Genomic DNA, 6,000 nt, shown 5'->3' with positions numbered 1-6,000 from the left:
GGGGAGGATTCCTCTCCTCTGTCTTGGAAAGTAGACTGTTGAAGTAAATGCAATTCCTATAGTGATGTACAAAGTAAAGAGAAAACACCATGATAATAATGAATGAGACTTCATTACTGGTATACTTACTTTGATTCTGTTTTGCCTGTGTAAATGAAACTTTTTAGGAAAATTCTTAACATTTTAGCAAACATCTTCATCTGTTTTGAACATCACAGTACTCCTTGAGAGAGTATAGCTTTCTGATTCCACAGTTTTGTAAGGTGACACTCGGGACAGTCAAATGTCTCTCCAGGTCATTCTTGTGGTAAGTAATGCAGGCGGGGCTTGAACAAATATTCCTTGTCCTCTGCTCTTATCTGCCACTAAGATATCTCTTAGAGCTTCTCCAAAGGGGGATCTTAAAAGATGTATTAACTGGAGGTTAAATCATACATCCTAGCTAGTGTGGTTACAGATAATTTAGGGTACCAGGATTATTGATGTAATTCATAAGTATATCAGACCTAATTAACATGAACTCTATTACTCTGATGGTTCTTTCTTTGGATACAGGATCGATAAATAGATATAATCAAAATTGAAATGTTTGGACAGAATCACATGATAAACAGGGAAAAATGAAGAGTGGCTACAGAATAGAATTAGAGAGCGATACATGGTGATGGTTTTATAAAAGATGTAACAGGGTTAAAGATGCATTGCATGTGGGATTTGCATTGTTCCTGGTTACTGTCTCTCTCTCTCTCCTCACCAATGCCTCAATACCTCTCTTTTATAAGAAACAATGTTACTAAATGTGTGTATGTATCCAAATAAATTAGATCTCCAAGACTTCCAGAGGATAAGGGGTCAGAAATACATGAGGCCTGAAATCTTGCAAGACCTGACTTTGTTCGGATGATAGTAAGATGGCTCAGAATGGGGTTTGGAAGGGTAATTTCTCAATAAACTGTATTGAACACATAAATGAATGGCCTCTTTCAACCTTTAAGATACTTGAACAGATGCAGACAAGGGTGGCTAACCCAGTGATGTTTTAAAAATGTTCCCGTTAAAAGTTTGAGAGGCTTATATGCAGTGAATTTTAAATCTATTTAAAATCTATTGTGTCTTAGTTTTACAATAAGGAAGAATATAATTGAAATTCTCATAAACTAGTAATGTTTGGAATCTTTTCTTTGGATAGTTGCTTTAAGATAAATACAGCATAAAATGAAATAACTTCCTTGCTCTGGTCATTAAATGCTTATGCAATTATGTTAATTAAAGCTTTACTATGTTTTTTGCAGAGTCATCTTTTCTTGTTTCTAAACTGTTACTTTGGGCTGCCTCTACCTTTGCTGCTTCCTCATGGGATCAGGAAATTTGGCAATTGCTAAATCCAGTGTTGGTTTTTGCAATGCCATCTTTTTTGACTCATCAATTTCATTTGATGGAGATGACTGCTGCCTCTTCTTTGAGACAGTTTCTTCATTTGGCTCTCCTGGTTTTCCTCAAATCAAACTGAACATTCTCTCTCAAGATCCTTTGCAGGTTTCTTCTAATCTCCCAAGTTTTTAGTGTTGGAACATCTTTGTTCTTTTATCTACCTGCACTCATTCACTTGGTAATCTCATACACTTGTAAAGCTTTAAATACTTCAGGGACTTTGAGATTTATGTCCACAGCTTAGACTCCACACACCTCTGCCCAGCCAGATTCCAAGTCTTATCTCCAATTGTTCACCATTGACACCATTAACCATGTTAGTTCATTAAGTCCAGCCAACCATATGATCCTTTCCCTTGAGCCTGTTCCTCCCAAGGTCTTCCTATCTCAGTAAAAGACAGACCTAGTCCTACTAAAGCTTGGACCAAAAACTTGGAGTGTCTTGGGCTCTCTCCACACCCCATGTTCATTCCAGCTCCTATTCGGTGCACTTTTAGAGCAAGAGTATTCTGAGTCTAAGTACTTGTCATCACCTCCTCTGCTCTTGCCTGATACCAAGTCACTTTATATGTAATGCAACTAGTCTCTTCCTGTCTGTCTCCTGGATGGTCTACTTCAACACAGCAGCCCAGAGGACCTTGTTACAAAGCAAGTCAGGTCATGTTAATGTCTTCTCTAGTCCCTTCATTTACCTCCCCATCTCAGACTAGAAGCCAACATTCTATGATAGATTTAAATCTCCAAAATAGATCCTAAAATCTGCTCTGGCCTCCCCTTCATTCCTAAAGCTCCATCCACATCCCCATTGCAGGCAGGTCCAGGTGTACTGCCTTCCTTGCTGTTCTCAAATATCCCAGAAACTCCCGCCAAAGGGCTTGCTGTTCCCCTATCTGGAATTCCATCTCCTGTGATACCAAAGTTCACATCCTTGTTTCTTTCAATATTTATCCAAATATTAATCACTCAGTGGGGACTTTACAACATGCCTTATTTGACATCGCACCTCTGTGTCTTAAGTTTTAATCACAAAGCTACATTTCATTTGTTTCTGCTATTGATTGTCTGAAGACAGAGTTATATTACATCAAGAATTCAGTAAATGTCTGTTAATTGATGTAAGTATCCCCCAAAATGTAATGTTTAAAAACATTAAGTTCATCATTTCATACACACACATTTTATATCAAAAATTTTTATATTCAATATATAATATATATAGGACCTTCTTTATTTCTCTTTCTCAAAAAAGGAAAAAAAAAAAAAGAAAGAAACAATACACCAAATACCATTCATGCCATTCAATGGCTCCTTAAGTTTGTTCCACTGGCTTCACTTCTATTAATTGTATCTTTTTTGAATTTTCATTGACGATATTTTGTATTGAGTTATTTGAAAAATCTTTCCTCCAAATTTAATGTTAATTTTATTACCACTTGATTCCATCATTCCAAACATAATTTAGACATTTCACTGAAATAAACGGTGGTTGTTTATTTACTAAGCACAAATATTTTAAAGACATAATATGGGTTAACTACTCTTTTAAAAAGATGCAAGCTACAAATATTGTGTATGAGAAAGGAAGGTCAAATCTAAGCTATAGATCTGATATGTGACCTATATAAAATTATAATAACACAAACTAAAAATTTAGAGTTGTATTTATATAACATGTAAAATATAAAGATTTGATTATGTAATTTTACCTCCAGGACAACTTTCCTTTTTATACTCCCCCCCCCCAAAAAAAAAACATGAATAGAGAAGCTTTAATGTTATAAAACCACACTAGCATTCCTTCAAAACTGTTTTTGTTGTTGTTGTTTAGCTCCTTTAATCTTTCAAAAAGTAAACATAAAAGAGAAAGAGCAAGAGAGAAAGAAAGAGGGAGAGAAAAAAGAAATAACATCTTTGTCAGGAAAACTAGATAAACATGATGTACTGCTTAAGATCGTGGATCTGGAGCAAACTGCCTGGGTTTAAATTCCTGCCATCCCACTTACTAGTGCTTATTGGGCAAAATCCTCACCATCTCCTTGCCTTTGTTTTCTAAGCTATTAAGTAGAGATAGCAATAGAACCTACAGAATAGGATTATTAATAAGAGTAAATGGTATAATGCTTAAGATATGCTTGTAACAAGCATTATATGAGAAATGCTTGTAGGAGTTCCTTTTGTGGCTCAGTGGTTAAGGAACCCTACTAGGAACCATGAGAATGCAGGTTTGATCCCTGGCCTTGCTCAGTGGGTTAAGGATGTGGTGTTGCCATGAGGTGTGCTGTAGGTTGCAGATGTGGCTTGGATCCCATGTTGCTGTGGCTGTGGCTGTGGCTGGTAGGTGTAGATCTGATTCGACTCCTAACCTGAGAACTTCCGTATGCCATGGGCACAGCCCTAAAAAGCAAAAAAGAAATGAAAAGAAAGAAATGCTTATATAATGCTTAAGAAATGCTAGTAGTAACCATTATGGTTCAGCAGGTTAAGATTCTGGCTAGTATCTTCAGGTGTTGTGGTTAGCTGTGGTATAGATTGGAGATGCAGCTTGGATCTGGCATTGCTGTGGCATAGGCTGGCAGCTGCAGTGCCTAACCTGGGAACTTCTCTATGTCACAGGTGCAGCCAAGAAAGAAAGAAAGAAAGAAAGAAAGAAAGAGAGAAAGAGAGAGAGAAAGAAAAGAAAGAAAGAAGAAAAGAAAGAAAATGCTTGTATAAATGTGGGCCATATGGTAGGTGCTAAATAAATACCTGATAATTAATTATGTAGGGGGAAATATATTTGGATAAAGGCATATTCTATTGGTAGAAGAAATAATTATATTTAGAAGCAAATTTGACTACTAAAAGTTTAAATGCCATAAAGAACTAGTTTGAAAATATTTAGGCCACACACACAAAAAAAACCCTCTTTTTTCTTTCAGCAATCGTCACTTTTTAATTTGCACCATATTTAATTGCAGACACTTTTTTTTTTTTTTTTTTTTTTTTGTCTTTTGTTGTTGTTGTTGTTGCTATTTCTTGGGCCGCTCCCGCGGCATATGGAGGTTCCCAGGCTAGGGGTTGAATCGGAGCTGTAGCCACCGGCCTACACCAGAGCCACAGCAACGCGGGATCCGAGCCGCGTCTGCAACCTACACCACAGCTCACGGCAACGCTGGATCGTTAACCCACTGAGCAAGGGCAGGGACCGAACCCGCAACCTCATGGTTCCTAGTCGGATTCGTTAACCACTGCGCCACGACGGGAACTCCCTGCAGACACTTTTTAACTCCCTTGTGGTGCTGAAAATTCTGTGAGAATGTTCATCTTTGTAACCTCGGCCCAACAGCACTCGCATTTATACAGAAATTGACTCAGGGTTTTTTTTGGTGAAGAAATTCAGGGAGAGTAGTGACAGGGAAATAGCACATCTTAATATTTAACTTGACTCCTATTTTTCTTTATTGTGTAGTGGCAACCATTGAAATTCTAGAAAAATAAATTGAAGATTCCTGCAATGTGTCTTAATTTAATCACATAAAAGTGAATTGTAGAATTTAAATTTACTTTTGTTACAATTGCTATTAATACACTCACTTCCGAAATTTCATAGAGGATTTTTTTTCCCCAAAACTGAGGTAACTTAGTCAAAGGTAGACTAATAACAAAGTATCCTGATTGTTTATTCAGAGGGAAAACTTACAATATATTTTTTTTAATATTTATTTATTTATTTTTGTCTTTTTGTTTTTTCTAGGGCCGCACTCAGAGCATATGGAAGTTCCCAGGCTAGGGGTCTAATCGGAGCTGCAGCTGAGGGCCTACACCACAGCCACAGCAACTCGGGATCCGAGCCACATCTGCGACCTACACCGCAGCTCACGGCAATGCTGGACCCTTCATCCACTGAGTGAGGCCAGGGATTGAACCCACAAACTCATGGTTCCTAGTCAGATTCCTTAACCACTGTGCCATGATGGGAACTCCAACAATTTTTTTTATATTCCATTAGTATTGGATAAAAGATGAATATATCTCCATTTCTAGATATATTACCTCTATGGTCTAGCGTCTGTGTCTTCTGTTAAAAACTTGGAAAAACTCATATCTAAATAAAAACAAACCCCAGCATATTAAGATCCAAAGTAAAACAAGGGGTTGTTTCACTGTTAAGTTTCAATGTAACTACTTAAAATGTAGCTAACACACTATCATATAACCTTAAAATTATTTCTTTCTTAATCTTTACTTGCAGTCTTATTTGTTTCTATATGCATTTACAAATGCTTATTAGTTTGTGATTCTATAGAGTTCAGGTAAAAACACAAACCCCAGAGATTGTTGCTGATGCCCTTTTTTTGGTTTAAGAAGTAACAGACTTTCACCAGGCTTATCTTTTCAGATGTGAAACATTAAACCAGTAAATTTGAAACTGTTTGCTAATTTGCTAAATCATGACCAAATGCTTTTCTTTCAAATCAAGTTCCAACTGACAGCCCCAGATGCTCTTCAGCTGACAAGGCCAACTGCCAGCAGTAGGAGGAGCCATGCTGGCCCAGCCTGATCAAACCCCAGACCCCAGCCCACATCACA

The sequence above is a fragment of the Sus scrofa genome, chromosome 14 (genome assembly GCF_054392235.1).
Source record: "Sus scrofa isolate SSC_HxYL_T2T_F1_AM1 chromosome 14, Sscrofa_HxYL_maternal_Yorkshire_Landrace_v2.0, whole genome shotgun sequence".
NCBI classification, from domain to species: domain Eukaryota; kingdom Metazoa; phylum Chordata; class Mammalia; order Artiodactyla; family Suidae; genus Sus; species Sus scrofa.
The sequence above is the reverse complement of the archived record's forward strand: the minus strand, read 5'-3'. Positions refer to the sequence as shown.